Genomic DNA, 20,689 nt, shown 5'->3' on the forward strand with positions numbered 1-20,689 from the left:
TCCTCTGCATCTGGGCTAAAGGCTACAAAATAAATAAAAGTGAGATTTGGTGAAGACAAGCCTCCACGATCCCAGGGAAGCTCATCTGCTCACTTTTTCTTTGGGTGCTGCCCAAGACAATGGAAAGGGTCCCCAAAGGGTCCATGCCAGCTGTAGTAGTCACTTTCGGACAAGGAGCAGTGAGGGACATAAGCACAGACCCAAGGCCAGCTGAGCTCAGGTGGACATCTTCAGGAGCACCGTGTCTCAGCACAGTGTAAGTAGCTTCCTGTTTCTGGATGACCCCGAATAAAGATCGTGCATGAACGCACCTCCATCCACTGTTGTTGGCTGTGGGGACTAGAGCTCCCCGCTTCCCTAATGGCTGCTTTGCTGAGTCCAGGGACCGCCACACTCCATCACCTTCCATCTCCACTCAAGAGGTGCCCTTTGGGTGTCTTCCAAAGCACTGCTGGGGAGCTGGAAAAAGGCCTACTCAGTTCAGGTCTGGGTGCCTGGCACATGTCACTTTGTGACTTCTCCTATTGGCCTCTCCTATTGGATGTGAAAATTAGACACTAGGTGTTGGTGCACTCCTGCACTCCCAGCGCTCTGGGAGGTGGAGGCAGAAGGATCACAGCTAAAAGTCCAGCCTGGACAACTTAGCAAGAGCCTGCCTTTAAAAACTCTTTAGGGCTGGCAAGATAGCTCAGCAGCTAAAGCACCTGCTTAGGCAAGCACAGGGACTGCATTTCAATCTCTGGTACCACATCCCATGCCAGCTCCACCCCCAGGGCAGGCTGAGCCAGCCAGAATCTCGGTGTGGTGGCACATGCCTGTTGTCCGAGTGCTGGAGAGGCTGAAAGTAGGAGGACCACCATGAGTCCAAGCTGCACAGTGAGATCCAATAATAACCAAATACGTTAAAAATAATTAAAAAAAGGAAAAAAATTTAAATGCTTGGGGTACAGCTCAGCGTGAAGTCTTTGTAATAAATCACACACACACACACACACACACACACGAATCAAATATATAGAAAAGTCCCTGGCAGACAGCTTGTAAGTGTTCATGGAGAATGACTAGACCTTCATCTTTTGAGGGAAATACCTGCTTGGCAGCTTGTAGATTTAAGCTCCAGGCCTTGGCCATCAGGGCTTACCTCCTCATTTCCTGTTTGGTGGTTCTGGAAGCATGTGCAGGAGACTCAGCTCCATGTAGGTGTAGTTGGAAGCCCCGCCCGCGTATTTCTAAGCTATTGCCTGAGGTTTTACAGGCCAGAGTCCTCCTTCCTGAAGTGGGCCTCTTCCCCCTTCTCTTAGGTTTGTAAGCCGCTTTACTTATCTCTGCCTTCACTTCCTATGTGTGGGATTCAAAGCTGGATGGATGGGGGCCCTTGTAGGTCATCTGCATTTTAGATCACAGTAGGATTGGGATATAAAGTAGGAGCTGCCTCTCCCTACTGTGTTAATAATTGGATTGTTATGCTAAGGCCTGCACCAGTGCTACAGGATGGGGCACCCCGAGGGCTAGGGGCCTGGTCTGGTCTGCTCTGCCATTACCTAGCTATGACCTTGCTGCCCACTTGGGAACACTGGGTTCCATGAGTGGGGAGAGGGACTGAACTCAAGTCTCTGATCTCTGACTCTTAAGATGATGTAACTTTTTGGCAAACCTAGAATTCCATAGGGTCCTTGGCCCTGTCAGAAGGGCCTGTGAATAAGACAGTTGGAAAACTCTCGCTCATGTGACAGAGGGCTGGGTCCTGGCCAGGGTGGGAGCCCTGCCATCATCCCAGCATGGGTGGTCTACTTCCCCATGCCTGTCACTTAGCAGGCCGTCTCCCCTCATAAGCTAGGGACTGGCCAAGGGGCTGACAGCACTGAAACCTCCCTGGATGCTTTCCTTATGTTAGGGCAGGGCACTCAGTGGATGAACCTGGCAGGGGCCCAAGGTGTTTCGTGACAGCCCACACAGCTCTTTCACAGCATGATGGCCCCAGGTCCTTCACCTGCAATTAGGTCCTGAGGTGTTTGTGTCACGCCAACTGGATCAGGCTTTCTGTGTCTACCCCAAGCACCAGCTATCAGCCTATAGGGCCCAGGCTGGGAACGCTGTCAGTCACAGAGTTTGGAAGACAGCAACTCTATGGGACCTCAAGTGGGCCCTGGGTTTGGTTTCAGCTGGACAGCCCTGCTGTTCTTTGGGTTAGAGGAGATTTACTGCCTCTCCTCTGTCCTGGGCTCCCTACTGCACCAACTCTGGGTGTTTTGACCTAACTGAACCCCTGAAATATTCCTAAGGTTAGTATAACAGGGTCAGCTTGTACAGGCATAAACTCAAATGTACACTGATTTACCCAGGACTACTTTTGCATATTTAAAATGAAATGCACAACACGAAGGTGAGGGAAGACATGCAAACTAACCTCTTGACTTGTTGTGCTGTCTGTTACCTGCTTTGATGCATATCATGGTACAGGAGACCGAGTTAGCACGGCTGGCAAGAGAGCAGGGATCCAGCCCTATTCTGTAGCCCCAACGTCCACACGCTGTTTCTCTAACACCTGCTGCCTCTTTGAAAGTCTGAGAAAATGATCCTCTAATTAAACAGGAAATTCAAGAGACTTTCATTTGGGGGATTCTGGTGGGCAAGGTCTGTGGTCCCACGCAGGGTCTGGGTATCTGATGTTGCACTTACTAATGTCTCAAGGATGTTGCTGCCTGCTGCATCTGTCCCGCTGATGCCTTCAAATGCTTTTCGGTGGTTCCCTGCTGCATGTTTGCTTTTGTATCCACCCCTATGAATGTTCTGGAAAATATCTTCTTCATACACTGAGATCACTCTGCAAACCAATAATCATGGAAGAGGGTGCAGGCCCAACCCTGTGACACCAGCTGGAGTCATGAAATAGTAAGGCAGGGTCCATCCTATCCTGTAGTAGAACCTGAGGGTTTCCAAGGATATGGCTTCCTAGGAGCTGGGGCAGCAATACAACCCTGAAATCCTGGGAACCTCCAGTGAGGATGTGGAGACTGTGTGGCTTTCTTTGCCTACCTCTGTCCTCTAGCCCTGCCTTTGCATGAGTCAGGGGGCACCCAGCTGTCCCTCCTTCGCCCTGGGACTTTCTCCTGAGACCTGGTGGGCCCCTCAGGTGTATTCCACCCATCACACAGCTCTGCCCTCCCACAAGGATGAGGACAGGGGGAATAAGGTCTGTGGTCCTGCTGTGGAAGTGGACACCTGTAGCCCAGCTTCGCACTTCTTCATGGAGATGATGAGGGGTGCTGGCTGGCAGGCATCTGTTGCCACCAGGTTAATGCCTGTAGGTGGGTAGTAGAGTGCAGCTGGGTGCTGGGTGCCGGTCCACACCTGCACCACTCTATCAGTAACAGACTGTTGGTTTATTCAGTGCCACCATGGTGCCCAGGTAAAGACTAGTTTCCAGACTTCCTGCAGCTCGTTGGACTGTGTGATGTGGATCTCACAACAGGAATGTAGACAGAAAAGAGCAGGCAGTTCTGGAAGTCAAGCTAAAACAAGCTAACTCGTCTGGGAGAATTTCTCCTCCCAAGGCTACCGAGAGGGTGCCCTGGCAGCTGGTATAGCTGACAGAGCCATCTTGGACCTCCTGGAGAAGGCCACTCTGAGGATGCTGGAACAATAAGAATCTTCTTGGGCTAGGTGGGCGCTGATGTGGGAGGCCTCAGAAGTGAGAAGGTAACTACCTTAGTTCAACACATCTAGTAGATGTGCCATTCTATTATTGGCTTTATAAAAAAATAAAAAAACAACAACAACAACAAAAAACTATAGATAATGCTGCCAGTGAAGCTATTTCTTGCTTTTAATTATGAGTGCATCACAATTTCAGAGCCATTTAAACCATGAAAAGGAAATGTGCCCATCCTGTGGAGGACACAAGGTCACTAGCTCACCTTCCTCCACATCGCCAGGCAACCTCTTCCGTGGGCGCCCCCTGCTGGGATGGCTCTGGAATGACACTGTAGGGCCCCCCCTCAAGCAGCCCCGCCCTACACGTGGGCAGGGTTTCCTAAGCGCTGCGGCTCTCAAACAGGGGTGTCCCCAACACCTGGAACGTCCTGAAGGAGCAGGAGGCTGTGTATGTAAGGATGCCTGATGTGGGGACCAAGACAGGTCACTTTTAACAAATGCATACTTGATTTTGCTGTAAGCAGTCCCAGAGATGCCCAGGACACCACTAGAGTCCTCAGAAGTGGCTTTTTAAAGCACTCTGTGTGTGGCTGGTCATCAGGGCTTGCACACCTTGGCCCTCTGTCCTCCCAGCAATGTCCATCTGTCCCCTGGGTCTTCCTTGAACCCCAGGTACCTCACTAGCTCTCCAGATGCAGGGAGCTCTAGTCTAGGCTTCTGCAGAGCCCCGTAAAGACTGCCCTGGTGTGGTGACTGTCACGTTCTCTCGAGGGCACTAGTGTTGTGAGTCTGGATTGTGTCTGTCCTGTGAATCCACAGGGCTACTGAAGTGCCAGGTGGGTGCTGACAATGTCTGAAAGAAAGAACACAACTGCTTAAAAGTTCAACAGAAGAGCAAGGCAGAGCACCCCAGGTCCTCTTTTATTTTGGTGGAGTAGAAAGTCTACACTGCAGAACAACAAAAGTTGAAAACAAGACTGGAAGTGTTTTCTGAAACACAGTGTTAACAATAGTTATCTTAGTCTTTTTGTGCTGCTGTAACAGAATATCAGACTCCGTAATTGCTAAAGAACAGAGATTTAGTTTTTGTAGTTCTGGAGTCTGGGAAGTTCAAGATCAAGGTCACCCCACGGCAAGAGGCACACATGGACACAAGGGCATGGGACAGTGACCTGGGGCGGCTGTGCTGCCCTGCAGTAGGAGCCCTCCTCTGCGCTAACCTCCCACCCCACCACATGAGCAATCCAGGCCTCACCTTCACCTCTCAGGCTGCAGCCCTGAAGACCTAATACCTGGTACAGGCCCCTGTGCCTAGTGCTGTTCACAGGGGACTCAGTTCCCCACACATGAGCTTTGGGACACATTCAAAGCAGAGCAGTAATTGTCCTGGAGTCAGGGTTGTGGATATGGAGCTATGTGTTGTATTTACCTGCATTTTCTAAAAGAAACAACTATCACATGAAAAAGGAGCAAGGAAAGGCTTAAAAGAGGAAGAGGAGGGAGGTTAAGAAAGCCAGGAAATGAACTGGGTAATGAAGGTACTGGTTGGAAGGGGTGGTGGGGTGAAAACAGGGTGCTAAAGCTGGGGTGCTGGGGGGGGGTGTTTGGAAGTGACAGCATGGACCTCTGACCTGCCAAACCTGTTGCTGTAGCTGTGACACAGCCGGGGCCAGCCCCTGTGGGTTGGCAAAGGACCTGGACTGGGAACAGAGGGCAGGACACATAGCCTTGGCCATCCCACTCACCTCCAAAGTACAATGCAGTTTTACCCTCAAGTCAGAGCGCCTTTCTGGGTCAGCAAAAGGTGGCTGCAGGTTGCTCCTTCCTATTAGTGACGCCGTACAACCCCCACAATGTGCATTTTGAACCAGTTAGAGATTAAATCCAACTCTGGTTGATATAACTCTTAACTGAAACTCATTCTGAAATCTAACTACTGCATGAACCTGTGTAAAATAATGAATGTTAGATTATTTTAAGGTTTTTTTTTTTTTTGGGGAACCGGGGATTGAACTCAGACCCTTGCGCCTGCTAGGGAAGCGCTTATTCCACTGAGCCATCTCCTCGACCCCTATTTTAAGTTTTAATAAAAGGTAGGTTTTGGAGATTTTGCTTCTTTTTTTTTTTTTTTTTCTTTTTCTCATAAGAGGACTTGCAGGTGTGGCCACCAGCCCTGCATGGATCCAGTCACCCTTCCTGTAAGACGTTGGTTCCTGTGATCCAGCTCCTCCCACCTTCAGCAGACAGATCCTCCTCACTGGCTCACAGGCACTGAAAACAGGAACCTTGGGAGTAAGAACTGCCTGTCCTGCAGAGGGGCTGAGGCCTCCAGGGCCCTCAGAAGGGATCCTCCAACCCAGGCGAATGCTTAACTGCAGCTGACATCTTTACCTCCACACCACAAGAGGGCTCTGAGCCACCCGACCCTCACTGTGTGGCAACAAATGTTGAGTTTTTATGAATGATTTATTTATATTGTAGTACTAGGTATAGAAACCTGGGACTTCAAACTGAGCATCCCCAACATTTTGGTTTGTGTGTGTTTAATTTTGAGAGTCTCCCCAAATCATGAAATTTAGGGCTTCCCAAACTGGGCTTGAACTTGCCATTCTCCTGCCTCAGCCTCCCAGAATGCTAGGATTACAGACCTGTGTCACCTAACCCAGTTCAGTATGCTTCTAAACTACTAAGAGCAGGGGTGATTTGTTTTACAGAAGTAGGAAACAGCCAGGTGTGGTGGCATAGTCAGATAACCTCAGCACTCTGGAAAGCCAAGATTACGGGCATGTCCCCTCATACCAAAATTTTTAAGTGGCTTTTTCAATACAAAGTTCTGTGACTCAAAAGTTTTACTGGAATTATAATTTTACCCATATTATACCTGGTTCAGATCCATCCTACCCATAGAAAGTTGTACCATGAAAATCAGATAAACTGTGTATTTTTTAAAATTTCATTTACAGTAGATCTTCTTTATTAAGTCGAGTACTTCCAGTAGATACTGCTTATTAAGGTTTTTCTCTCAATCAAAAGAAACTTCAAGTCACAGAGCCATGGCTGGGGTCTGGTACCTCATTCAATGGAGAAGAAACATCATCTTAGGAAACTAGAGGGGGCTGTGAAGATGAGCTTGTGGATTTGCCTTCCCGAGGGCCCCCTGAGAATCTCAGGCGATGGGGTTCCCTACTTTGAAGAGTAGGCACTGGGGTATGCTGAGTTCCTTTTAAAATATATTTGATTTCTAATGGGATGATGATGAGGAGGAAGGGAGTAAGAAGCTCAGCTTCACGGAACCCATTAGGAAATCCAGGCCCCCTCGAGACATCCTTAGCCACCAGGACAAGTGACTCCAAAGGTGACAGATGGTGAAGCTTGGCCAACAAAGGCCACCCTCAGAGACAGCGTCCCCGCCTGGAGGGGAGCCCACTAAGGGTGGTCAGCACTGCCATGAAGCAAACTGGTCTCTTCACTATGAGTTCTGGTGGATCAGAGGACGGGCCTGCGTTCTTTGAACACTAGAGGGCAGCGTGCACCCGTGCACGGCCCGCGGCCGGATTTGTTTCCAAGCGTGGCCCAGAGGGTCTGCTGGTCTCTCACAGAACCCCGCTGCTTTCTTAGCTGTGGCCCTGTTTTTTCATGGCTGGTACAAAAGAAAGACTTTGAAAGGGTCCCGTCCTGGACCCTGACTTTATTTGTGTAAATGTGCAGATGATTCCTGAGACTTTGGTTTTTTTCGTTTTTGTTTTTGTTTTTTACAAATACCAATAGGATTTTATTTAAAGGCAGAAACAAAGACTGTGAAAGCTGTGTAAAAACAATAAGAGCATGGTTAGAATTTCAGAAAATCAGATAAACAGTTTAAAGGAGGTGACTTTCCCCATCTCTCCTACTGATTAATTAAATACAATATAAAAAAGTTTCTATTTAGAAAACACTCTTATTTTCACAGGAATAAACTGGAAATGCTCTAAGCTTTCCTTCTACCGGTGTCCTCCACAGCCAACTCCCCTGAGCCTACCTCGGTCTGCCATCATTGCCTTAAAGGTTGGAGCCTGAGACTTTGTTGAAGCACACCTGGGCCTTAGAGACAGCAGGGCTGAGTGAGGTGGGTGTGTCAGCCCCAGAGGGCTGTGGGAGGATCACTTAAACAGGTGCCTGGAAAAGGCCGGCACGGAAGGGCCCAGGATGGTTAGCCTGGAGGGCCCAGAAAGATCCCTGCTGTGGTGAGGTGGGTGACCCCAGGTCCCTATACTGAAGGTTTATTGCCCGGGTGGTAATGTGGGGAGGGGGTTATGCAATGTCTTTGGAACCCTGGTGGTGTCCCCTTGAAGGGGGTTGGGGCATCTGACCTGTCTGCTTCCTGGTTCATGATATGAGCGGTTCATACTGTCCCACACGCGTCACACACACCTGTCTCCCTCCGGAGAAGTCCAGAGCAATGCAGGCAGCCTGCTCTGGTCAGGCACCTCCAGACACAGGAGCCTAACCTACTCTCTTCATAAACGGATTCTTTGGGGTTTTGCATTCATGGGAAGCTCACACAAGGGCCACACCTGCCTAGCCCCTGCAGGCAGACAGTGCAGGACTGGTGCTTTATGCAAACACTTCCAGGCAAGAGCCCCACCCCACGTACAAGTCTTGATAGACACAACGATGTCAGCCCCCACGCCACATAGGGAGGGGCCCCACTGCCTTGCTTATACAGAAAGGCTCCGTCAGGGGTGGATCCTGCAGAGTACATCACTGGAGCAAGGGCCGTTGAACCCCAGCTTCCTGCCTTTCTGTCCTGCTCTCCCCTGCCTGCGTCAGCTCCCAGGACTCCAGGCATCCAGTACTCCAGGCATCCATGAAATCAGGTGCAAACCCTAAAGCCCCAGCTGGTGGCTGGTATGGCCTCTCAGATGGGGGACAGAGAGTCAGAATAAGGAACAAAGCTTGCTCCTTCCACCTGGGCTCAGCTTTGGAAGCTGCAGAGCTTCCTAAGGGCAGCAATTGCCAGGGGTGCAAGGTGCTGCAGACACTATAGGAGGTGGGGCCTGGTTGGAGGGTGCAGGTTATGGGGTGGCATTTGAAGGGATGCCTTGCCCCCCCCATTCCAGGCTTCTTGAGGTGAATGTCACTGCCCTGCTCTTCTCCCCTGAGGCTCCACCTCATCACAGGCCCAGAAACCACAGAGTCAGCCACCAGAGTGAAATTGTGAGCCAGAACAAACGCAGTCCTCTCTAGCGGGCTTTTTCAGGTACTTTATCATAGCAGTGAGAAGCTGACTGACACAGTTGCTTGCCCTTCTGCCTGATGTGCCACAAGGGAGCTGGTGGTCACTGCTTTAGATTTTCCAGAGTCAGACACAGCGTCTGAGAGCCAAGCGGGCGGGCTAGTTCACCGTCCACGCGCGATGGACAGCACCTCCTTCCAAGGTTCATCTCAGGCAGCCTCAGCACCCATCCTGCAAGGGGGACTTCCTTCCTCCCCGCACCCCCTGCTTGTGCCTCTCCCCAGTTCCTGGTAGAAACAGGGGTCTAGAGAGGTAGGGCAGGAAGGTGTCAAGACCCTGCCCACTGCTATTGCTGTGCGTGGCAAAGGAGTCCACATTTTCTTCCAACATCTACCGTGAAGCTGTGGGTTAATTGTTCACTTGCAAGTGGGAAAAACTCTTGGAGTCAGCACAGCACTGACAACTTCCAGCTAAAGCTTTCTCACTCCATTTTTACAACTACCCTGCATCCCAAGGGTACCTTGATCCCCATTTTTCAGACAGAGCAGCTGAGACTCAGGAAGGTTTGATTTCTGAGACTAGGAGAGAAACTAATGTCCACAAAAGAAGTGTTACCATAACTAAAGGCCATATTTTCTCCACACTTCCTTTTCCTTCCCTAGCCTGCATGGGGAAATAAGGAGTTTGATGTGTTTGTTTTAAAATGAATTTTCAGTTCTTACAGAGACACAGTGATGTTAATAGCATTTGGCCTTATTATTCACATGTCAGAGAGACCCAAAGTACAGGAGACTTTCCCCTCAGCCACTCATTTTGCAGTGACTTCCTTCACCTGGATGGCTAGGAGCCTCTGGGTGTCAGGAGAGAGGCCAACCCATGCCAGGCAACTGGGTTCCCCAACTAACCAGGACCACAGTGGAGAAGGACCCTATGGCCCCCAGCTTCTGGCCAGCCCAGTGGAGCCTGAACCGTGAGTCTTTGGGGATGGAAGGGCCCTGAACACAGAGGCTATTTCCTTGTGTTGCTTAGTGACAAAAGGGCTGAGACTGCTGAGATTTTAGTGTCCTCGTCTACAAAGAACAGGCCTGCAGGAACATCAAAAAGAGGCAAGCCCTTCCTGGGATTAGCAACTTGTGAGGCTTGGAGGAAGAGTAACAGAGCTTCTCCCTGTGGGACATTCATAAAGAGCCGTGGGATCTGCAGCATCTGGCCATGAAGAAAGGTAGAGCCATGTCACTGTCCTGCCTCTCTCTGTCCCTTTGCTTTGTGATCTGTAATAAAAGGGATCTTGTGAAAGTCTCTAGTTTCAGACTCCAAATTGTGCCTGCAGATGAGAGGGTTGCATGCTGGCAAAGGGAAGAAAGGTAGGCGAGGTTGGCATTTGGTATTTGGGTGATAAACTTAGACTTTCAGAGCAGAATTAGTGGTGTGTAGGCCGGGCACTGTATTTGGGAGGCTTGGTTCAGAGGTAGGTAATTTTTTTGTCACTCCCAGTGATGCTGACAGACTGTGAGATCTTGGAGTTAGAGCTGTAGTCCTATGCTGCTGTTCATGTGGTAACCATGGCCCACAGGTGACCACAGAGCTCTTGAAGTCTGGTTGCTGCTACCAGAGCTTTGGGTAAGTGCAAGCACACACACCTAGACTTGATGCTCTTGCGTGTTGAAATACGAGCATGTGTGGCTTGCACCTCTAGCTCACAGTCTATTTCTATTGACAACACTGGTAATCATTTCTAGGAAAAGGGACAGAGCCCAGGTTGCCCCGCTGGCACCCCAACCCTCCCTGGTGGCAGAGCTGGAATGAAAGCAGCAGCTCTCCTGTGCCAGCCCAGCCCTGAGGTGTGCAGTGGGCACAGGATGACATGCCCTCTCTCCACCCTGGACAGATGGGTCTGTTCTCTTCTGCTCGGTAGCACCTCGCCCAGCACTGGCACACAGCAGGCACTGGATGTCAGCGCTAAAATGGGTTGAATCTTCATGCTTGCTGCTTCTGGACATGGACGCACTCATCCGAAAACCTTGGCCATGCTGTCCCCTGCCGGCTGGTTATTGAAAGTGCTCCACAGGGTACTTGGAAGCTGTGTGGAAGTGAAGATTGTGTGTGTGAGTTGTGTGCATATGTGGCATGCATTTTGCTTTGTGTATTGCATTGAGCACACAAAGCTATGTGTTGTCGCATTGTGAACCATGTGTTCTGCATACTTCACGTGTGTGTTGTGCTGGGCATGCATGTATGCTGCGTGCAGACATTCATTTGCGCTGTCACTTGCTGTAATGTAATCCCTCTGGTGATCGTGACCCTGGGTTTGGCTCTTCCCTTCCACCCCTGGGATGGCACAGGCCTGGTCCTTGAATCCTCAGACAGTTTCAGGAAAGAGGCCCAAGTTTACAAACCTGAGTTCCCCAAACACATGTGAGGGTCCTCTTGCAAACCTAGGTCTTCTTTCTTCAAGACAAAATTGTTGCTCTCGTGATACACAAAAGGGCCCTTGCAGGCCTTGAGAAGTCTGAAGTAGGAATTTCAAGTGCAAGCCTCATCTTGTGGCTTAGATGTCCCCCACAGTGATAAACAGTTCGCTTCAGGTCCTGGGGTGATACCTTCTTGGGAAAGGTATCAGACAGTGATGGAAAGCAGCTGGAGAGAGCTGGCCTCTCCAAGGGTGAGGGAGCTCTTGTCTGGTGCCAGACAGAGAGGGGAAAAGAAAGACGTGAATGCCGATTGGCTGAGTTTTCTGGGAAGCTCCAAAACATGTAATACAAATGTTCCCATGTGGGAAATACACATGTAAACCTCTGGATCCGTGGTCTTTGCTCCCCTGTCCGAAAACACATGGGTGTGGGAGCCACGGAGAAGTCAGGCAGAAGCCACTGTGCTTTCCTTCTTTAGCTTCTCTAAGAATGAAAGGAAATTGCATTGTCTCCGGAAACCACACAACCTGTGCATCCACTTAAGGAAGACCAACGTTTTCCACCAGGGGGCAATTAAAATGCAGTTCTCAGATAAGAATCTCATGGCAAGTCTGCAGATGACCTTGACCAAATCATCTCGCTTTCTGAGACTGTATCTCCACCTCCAGGATGCCCATTTTTCTCAGTGACTTGAGACCCTCTATGTCAGTGGTTCTCAGTTCCAGCTGCAGGATTGACTGGTCTGCATCTCTGTCCAGACCAATGAAAACAAAATCTCTGGATTTGATAATGCCCAGCCTCTCCAGAGTGATTCCACTCTTCAGTTACAGCAGCTACATTTAGTAGCTTCCCTGTGCTTGTCAGCTTCCTGTTACTATAATAAACATCTGTGACAATCAACTTATAAAGACAAAAGGTTTATTCTGGCTTATAGTTTTGGATGTTCTAGTACATGATCAGTCACCTTTGTTTTAGGGCCTTGGGTGGAGTGAAACTGCTGAACTCATAACTGGGTAGTGAAAAAGAGAAAGAGGGAAGCCCAGAGTTAGAATCATGCCCCCAATGACCTAAAACCCTTCCACTAGGCCCCACCCTTAAAGATTTCACAAGCTCCCAGGAGGGCTTCCCCAGGGACCAGGCTTCTCAAACATGGACCACACCGTTACCCTCCTAGAACTAAGGTCTGAGGCACGAGAAATCCTGCACATCATGTACATTTAGTAACAGAAAGCTCTCTACAGATACAGAACTCAGGGTTGCTCCGGCTGTGCCAGGCTTGCAGCGGTGAATCTACTCTTTCCGAGTGAGTGGCCACTTCCTTGTTCCATTCATTCAGTGGTACTTCCAACAGCAGGCAACGGGACAGCTTTGTGAAAATGGCAAATAGGAAGACCAATATCTTCAACTGGGCACAGGAATCCTGATTGTCCTGGTTGGACTGGGATCAATTTTCCCTGAAGGAAATGCCAGCCTTTGGGCCAGATTGTGCTCTCTCTGTTACTCTTTGACTGTTAAAGTTCTGTTATCTTCCCCTCCTCCCATGATCTGTCCACTGTCCCCCCCACAGTGCCCTCCCTGAAGTTTTCCAGAGATTGCCTTGGAGGTGGGGGAGGGAGAATCACTGTGTTCCTTCCTCCAACCCTGTGCAGGCCCAGTCTTAGGACCTTGCCCAGGCATCTGGACCAAGAGCCACAGGCATGGGAAGCCCCTGCTGCCCCTTGTGACTCTTTTCCATGAGCCTTGTGTTACACATGAACTGTAACCCAAGGGAGATCTGTGGAGGGGCTCCTCAGGGAAGTACAAGGTGCCCATCAGCCTGTTTTCAGCATCACTGCCATGTAAGCCATGTGCCACCTTCAGCATAGCCCAGCTTTGCAAGAGAGGCCCCTAAGAACCTACCAAAAGCAGGACCCTTCTGCTTGCAAGTGACTTCTGCTTTGGATGACCTAAGTGTCTCTTTGACCAGAAATGCAATTCAGGAGTCACAAGTGCCTGGTCTAAGTAGTCTTTGGTCCAAAACCACGTAGGATATTTTAGAAAATCTAACACAATTTGAGGAGATTATTTCAAAATACATTAACCCACCTGAAGGTAATTTATTTCTTCTGAATTTGAAGTTGAATTTCTCTTTTGTTAGGTATTGATTTCCCCCATGACCAGCTCCTACTTCCTGGGTACTTGATGACCAGCTCCTACTTCCTGGGCACTTGATGACCAGCTGGAATCTCTTTTCCCACCTTCCTTACTGCTAGATGTGGCCACAAAGCTGAGTCCTCGCCCAGGAAATGTGAGCAGAAGAAGGAGATGCCGCTGCTGCACAAGTTTACTGCCCTGGACTGACTTCTTTGCTCCCCTCCCTTCCCCTCTCTTACCCTCCTCTCCCCTCTCCTCCCCTCACCTCTTTCTCCCTCCCCTCCCTTCTCCTCCTCTCTCTTCTCCTCCTCATACAATTTAAAGGGATAAATCTCTTCTCTCTCTCTCTCTCCAATGACAACTAATGAGGTTCCTTCAGGCTTGCAGCCAAGGACATCTCCCTAGAAGATGGTGGTGTCACAAGACAGACACCTGGGTCCTTGTAGTAAATGTCAAAGTTCTAGTGTATTTAGCAGAGCCAGTCCCTCACCAGGAGGCCTGTGACCCAAGACAGAAGCAAACATCTGCTTTCCTTAGTGCACATTTTCTAGTCTCTCTGCTTGAGCAGCTTAGTCTTTGCTCATTACCTTCAGCAGCCAAATGGGTGTCATAGGCCACATCCTCTACATCTGTGACAGCTAATCTTTTAGAGATTGAGTTCAAATTACAATCCCAAACTCAGTCTTTTTTTTTAATCACAAGGAGCCAACACTGAAATTAAATATTAATATTGGGGTTTTAGTTTAGAAAAAAGAACAATTCTGCAATAACATCTTTTGCAATAAAAGAAAGCACAATAACACGGATGCTGTAATTTCACCACCACTGGCCTACAACACACTTTTACTCCATGTGTGAGTAGTAACTCTGCTCTTCTTAGGAATGTCAACCTGCCTGAGTCTGTGTTCAAGATACCTTGAATTGCATCCATCTTTCTTGTGACCCCCAGAACAGCAGAGGGTGATAATAGTGGAGGACATCCTACTTAGGAGTTAAGCTAGAAACAGCGTCAGATGAAAATCAGTGTAGTCAAAGCCGTCTTGGAAAGTGCTTTAGGTGTAAGCTTCTGGTTCTCCAGACAAGAGCATCTCTCTGTCAGCCTAACTCAGGTCACCCTTTCTCCATGCCAGACAGGATTTGGACTTCATTCACAAGCCATGAAGTAGAGACAAAGTCTTCATGGATTGAACCCAGGGTCTTTGCACTGAATTATATTCCCAGCTCCTTTATTTTATTTTATTTTTTTAAATTTTGAGACAAGGTCTCACTAAGGTGCTAAGTTGTCCATACTGGGCTTGAACTTGTGATCCTCCTGCCTTAGCCTCCCAGAGTTTAGGAGTTGTGAATGTGTACCACCTCAAACAGCTGAGGCACAGGCTTTGAAGGATGCCCCCAGTACACTGGAGCCTGGATACAGAGATAGAACAGGGAGGCGGTTCTCAAGTTAAGCTCATGTCAGCGTAGAGGTTCTCAGCCATGGGTCATTGTGTGCTGCTCCTGCCTTAGTGGGGCATTTGATAGTGTATGAGCAGAGTCTTGGTTGCTGGGACCTCTGTGGGTGGCATCTGGCGGGGAGGGAGGAGATGCTTCCAGACGTCCCTTCAGGCACAGGGCAGACCCCACAACCAAGAATTATCCTGCTTCCTCTGCCAGTGTTTCTTAAGTGGACAAGCCTTGCTCTGCAGCACAGGAGTCCTGGGAGCAACAGCAGGGTATGGTATTGTGTGACACAGAAAGTGAAAAGGCTAGCCACAGAGCTGGAGGTGACACTTGTAACACATGTTCCAGCGAAGAACTCATAGCTAAAATATATCATGAATTCCTACAAATCCATAAGAAAAGGTAGATGCTAAAAAAATATTATAAAAGTCTTGAAGAGAACAAAAGACAATGTCCAAATGGCTACTAATGTTTGAAAAGGTGTTCAAACTCATGAGTCATCAAGGAAATGCAAGTAACCACCTTCAAGTTGTCTATACGCACAAACCATAATGGTTCGGATTTTAAGATGTGCTTGACGATAGAAAGTATTCGAGTGATGGCTCATATATTTCAACTAGTTTGGGTCATGAGATGCCCAGTTAAACTTTCTCTCTCTCTCTCTCTCTCTCTCTCTCTCTCTCTCTCTCTCTCTCTCTCTCTCTTATCTCTATATATATCTTCATCTCTGTGTGTGCATTTCTGGGTGAGATTACCATTTGAATCAGTTGTCTCATTAAAGTTAAGTGACTTCCCATTGTCAGTGGGTATAATCCACTGAAGGACTAAATAGAAGAAAAAAGCAGAGTACAGGGGATTCACCCTTTTGCTTCTTGCCTGCTTGAATGAAGACATCAGTTTCTTCCTGCCCTTGGACTAGCATTTACACCATCGGCTCTCCTAGTTCTCAGGCCTTTGGCATAAGACTGAGACTGGTATTACACTACTGGCTTCCTTGGACTTCCGATGAGCGAATGGCAGATCATAAGATCGCTCAGCCTCCACAATCACTGCAGCCATGCTAAATCCCTTCATACATAAATCTCCTCATATATCCATACATATATGTGTGTATGTTTGTATATGTGTGCATACAGATCTTAAAGAACCTGGTCTTTTGTAACTGCCCCTGCTGAATTACTGATAAGCTTCCTGTTAATGAAACTGAATACCTGACATACAATTTACAGGTGGAAGCGTTGATTCTGGCCCACAGCTTTGGGGGCTTCAGTCCGCGGCTAGCTGGTTCCCTCGCTCATAGCTCTGTAGTGCAGTGAGGCAGAAACAACATGGTATAGTGTATGGCGAGGAAAGCTGCTCACTTCATGGAAGTCAGGAAGCAGAGGAAGAGGGAAAACACTGAGTGAAGTTAAACTATCTTAGTGCCCCCCACCCGACCTCTCCTCCTTCAGCTATGGATGCATGCATGGGTTCATCCGTTTGGGGTACCACCTCTGAACGCTGCTGAGTTGAAGATCAAACCTTCAGTGTATGAGTCTCTGGGGACACTTAATAGTTAAACCATAACATATGTGCACCTCTGTTACATTCTTGGAGAAAGAGAGAAAAGAGGCTAAAAACTGCTCTGCGTGCCCAAAACCCTATAACTTCTCATACTTGGAGCTATTTCTGGGAAAATGAATAGTGTCATACACAGTAGTGAGAATATGAATTTGAGGACAAAGTGATAGCTATCAGTCACAGGTTTTCATATGTGTAACTTTTGATCTAGCAGTCACAGTCCTAAGAATCTGTACTTCTCCATTAAGATCCTTATAGAAGAATCAAAGATGTTAATTGCAGTTTTGCCCGAGATAAGGAAAGCAACCACCTATTTGTCAAAAGAAAATTGTTAAATAAAATTGTAGAACATACACAGTATCAAATTTTATATCTTATGCAGGCCTTAAAAGGGTGAGCTAGATGAGTAACATAGAAATATAACTAGAAATTACATGTCTTAGTGAAAAATAAAGAAGTTAAATATACAACCAATATAAGAAACAGACTTGCTTAGCAATTATGAGCAAGAGTCCTGCCCCCAACTACTGGGGGTCAAAGTCTCTCTCTACTACTTCTCAGGCCTGTGATTTTGAACAATTCACTTAACCTCATATGCCTCAGTTTCCCCTCTGTTCAATAGAACTTAATAAGGTTATTGTGAGACTAAAACACAATACTGCATGTGAAGGATTTATAGCAGTATCTGCTGTTGTATAAGCAGCTTCCAAGTGTTATCCGTTAACTATTCGTACAGCAAATCCCCTTGTGAAAATCAAGATACACATTATGGCTTGTATCAAGATGCTGCCCAAGCCTCACATGCTCATAGGTGGGAGGTGGCTGGTCCTTGGGTGTGAGATGCTGTGTTAGGGTGTGGGGGGAGTAAGGATGGGCGCTAACTAAATGGATTCAGCATAGTTCTCAAAGTGGATAGTGGAAGCTCTGTGCTGGGTATGGGCTGCCCCAATCCATAGGCTTACATCCTGGATGGAACACAATGAGACAGAAAGGAGGTGGCTTTGTTTCACTGCTTCTCGGCTGCCATGGACTATTTCTCCTCTGCAGTACCCCTCTTCTATGGAGTCAACCAACTAAAATCTCTACAAACAGTGAGCTAACATAAACCCACTCTCCTTTAACTTGTGGGTGTTTGGTATTTTGTCCCAGTGATGAGAAAAATTAACTAAGAACATATATGTATTATAAAATTTCCCAAGGGCCGAGGAGATGGCTCAGTAGAATAAGCGCTTGCCTGGCAAGCACAAGGGCCTGAGTTCAATCCCCGGTTCTGCCAAAAAATAAAAAATAAAATTTCCCCCTAAAAAATGAGCACATATATTTAAAGGGGAGCTATGTATATTATCCCTGTAAATGTGTCACTAAGGTAATATTGTTAAACAGTATATCTTAAAAGGGCAATTCCTCTGCTCTGTAAAGCAGAGGGATAACTCCAAAAGCTGTCCACCTGCCTCTGTGGACTGCCTGTTCACAGGATCTTGATCACATATCTGGAGATGCAGCATATTTCCTTCCTCCTTGATTCTACTCTCAGTAGCTCCAAACCTACCTCTGCTGGGATTAGAAATCTTAGGAAGTAGGAGTTTTTCTTTCTCTCTTCCCCGTCTTTTCTTCTAGAGCTACCCCCTTCTGTGTCTCGCTGCCCTTAACTCTTATTTCCTTTCCCAAACTCATCCTGTATGAATACACTGGAACATGAGTAGAGGAGGACTTCTGAAGAGAAAGGAGATTTTTTTTTCATCTAGTTGTACAAGAACAGGACAATGATTAAGGAAATCTAGGAGAAAATGACACTGCAGCTTTATCTTGCAAGACTGATAACACTGGATAGATAAACTGTTGAGCAGACTCCACCACCACCCAGTAGCTTCTGCACCGAGAGTCAACTTTTTTAACCCATCAGCCTTTGGAGACATTCTATATCCAGACCAGAGCCTGTCCTGGCTTCCAAAGAAAGGAAACAGGAAAGGGGTAAAGCCTGCTCTGTATCTCCCTGGCACTGAGATCTTTGAGCTAAAAAGCAGGTGTTGTGGAAGAAAATGTACAATATGTCCTCAGGTGGGATGAGGCAGAGGAGGGTAGAAAACCGCATTTGTGAATCTTGGAGCTGTTATTAGGCCAACAGAAAGAAGGCAGGACACCGTCCCCCTTCCCCCGCCATTTTGATTATCATCAGCTCATATTACGGAGAAGTGCTTTGTTTTCCTTTAATACATTTGTCCAGACTCAGAATATGCAACACAAGGAGTGAGCTGTAATGTAAACTATGAAATTTAATAATATTAATGCCTCAATATTGGCTCATCAGAAATGAATTTACAAGTACGAGTGAGATTGTATGGAGCAAAGCTTGGAGATGGGAAGAGTGGTGGGAACTGAACTGCTGTGGTTAGGGTGACACTTGCAAGCTTTGAAGTATGGTGTGGAAATGGGGCTCACTGGAAGGGGATGTAAGAGTGACATGGCAGGGCTGACCAGATAACTCAGCAGATTAAAATACCTGCTTAGGCAGATTCAGGGACTGGGGTTCGATCCCCAGCATTCTGTGCCATGCCCATCCCCAGGGCACACTGAGACAGAAATTGAGACTGGGCGTGGTGGCGCACACCTGCAATCCCAGAGCTTGGGAGGCTGGAAACAGGAGAATCATCATGAGTCCAATCTGTGTAGTAAGACCCTGTAGAGCCTGTCCTAAATTAAAAAAAAAATTACATGGTAAATTTCTAAAAATAGAGATTATCTTGGGATTAGGTTTCGTGCTATGTGTTCTTAATTAAGTAATCCTAGAGAATTCATATGGCCAGCCCCATGTGAGAATTCCTACTGTTGGGCTTCTCATGGTGTTCTTGACTTTAGTTCTCTAATTTTACTATTCAGCTCTAACAATGTTAAAGTCAAAGGCAAGGATTCCACGTGGACATCTCTAAAGGTAATTGTGAAGTTCATCCTTTTTAAAGCAGATGACTCCAGGTTTTAGATGAAAAAATTCAAGGACATAAAAGATGTGCCTGAAGTCACTCTGTATTCATGGCTGTTGGTCAAAGAGGGGAGAGGGGTGCAGTGCCTCCCAAGCCACCTTTATTCTTCAGCTACCCCAAACACCTTGTCATTTGGAGTGCCCCACGGCAGGGCCAGGGGGTATTTTCTGTGACTATAGCTGGCTTCCATCATGGACCTACCGCAGGTGGCTTTGCAGCCCTCTCCAGTCAATCCCAATGGGCCCTGTCCCTCACCATGACTGTACTGCACTCCGTAAGCAACCTCCTGTTGCTCAGTTTGTGAACTGTCCCTGTTATGCCTCAGAGCTGAAGCCTAAGCTCTGACAGACACTCTCCTGGATGGTGCCTTCTTGCCTAGTCAGGATTTCTGTCCTTCAGTAGTGTGTGCTGAACTGGAAACACCAAGGACTCCTGGCACTAAGAGTGGATGTCAGCTGGAGTTGGTAATGTGGGAAATGCCTTGAAGTCCAGGAGGACAGAGAGAAGCAGTAAATTGCCAGTGGTGCTCTAAGCTGCAGAAAGGGTTCTTTGAACACTAAGACAGTTACTTTTTTCCAGTTCATGAACAAAAGCACCCCAGCCGGCTGGAAGTACCTCAATGGCTGTTATGGGATCCTCCCCTCTAGAAAGCCCTGAAGAAGAAAGCAGACAATAGCGATGGTCGGCAGAATTGTCAACGCCGTGGGACCCACACATGCCAGTGACAGTGGAATCTATGCTTCTTTTCTCACTCAAGCATCCACCTCACTCTAGATTTTTCCTACTGTTCACACAGATCCTTCCCTAGTTTGTCTTTGCGATGAGCCACGTGCAGGAAGCTGCCTGTGGCTGTGGCATCCATCAGCCTCCTGCTGCAGGTATCCTGTGCTTGAGGCCAAGTATCTCCCCTTGTGCCATTTAGACTCTTGCTACTCAAAGTGTGGGGTAGCGACTAACAGCCTGAGTGTCACCTGAAAATTTGTAAGAAATCGTGACTCACGGGCCTTGACTTCCTGTGCATTCTAGAACCCTGTGACCCCTGCCACCTCTCAGTTGCACCTGTCTTTCTTTTTTCAGGACCTGCCCGTCCTGTCTGTGGGCTCTGGAGTCATTCTCGGCCTGGCTCCCTGATTTCCACTCCTGTCATCTCTGCCACTATGATTATCTGCCTTTGGAGACTAACATGGCTGATAAGCTGCTATGCGACCAAGAAAAAAAGTCCATTATTAAGATATATAGTTTTGTTTATTTGGACCTTTCTCCTTCTTTGCCTGCATGCCTGCCTGCCTGCCTGCCTG

This window comes from Octodon degus, unplaced genomic scaffold (assembly GCF_000260255.1).
Source record: "Octodon degus isolate 3935 unplaced genomic scaffold, OctDeg1.0 scaffold00141, whole genome shotgun sequence".
Taxonomy (NCBI): Eukaryota; Metazoa; Chordata; class Mammalia; order Rodentia; family Octodontidae; genus Octodon; species Octodon degus.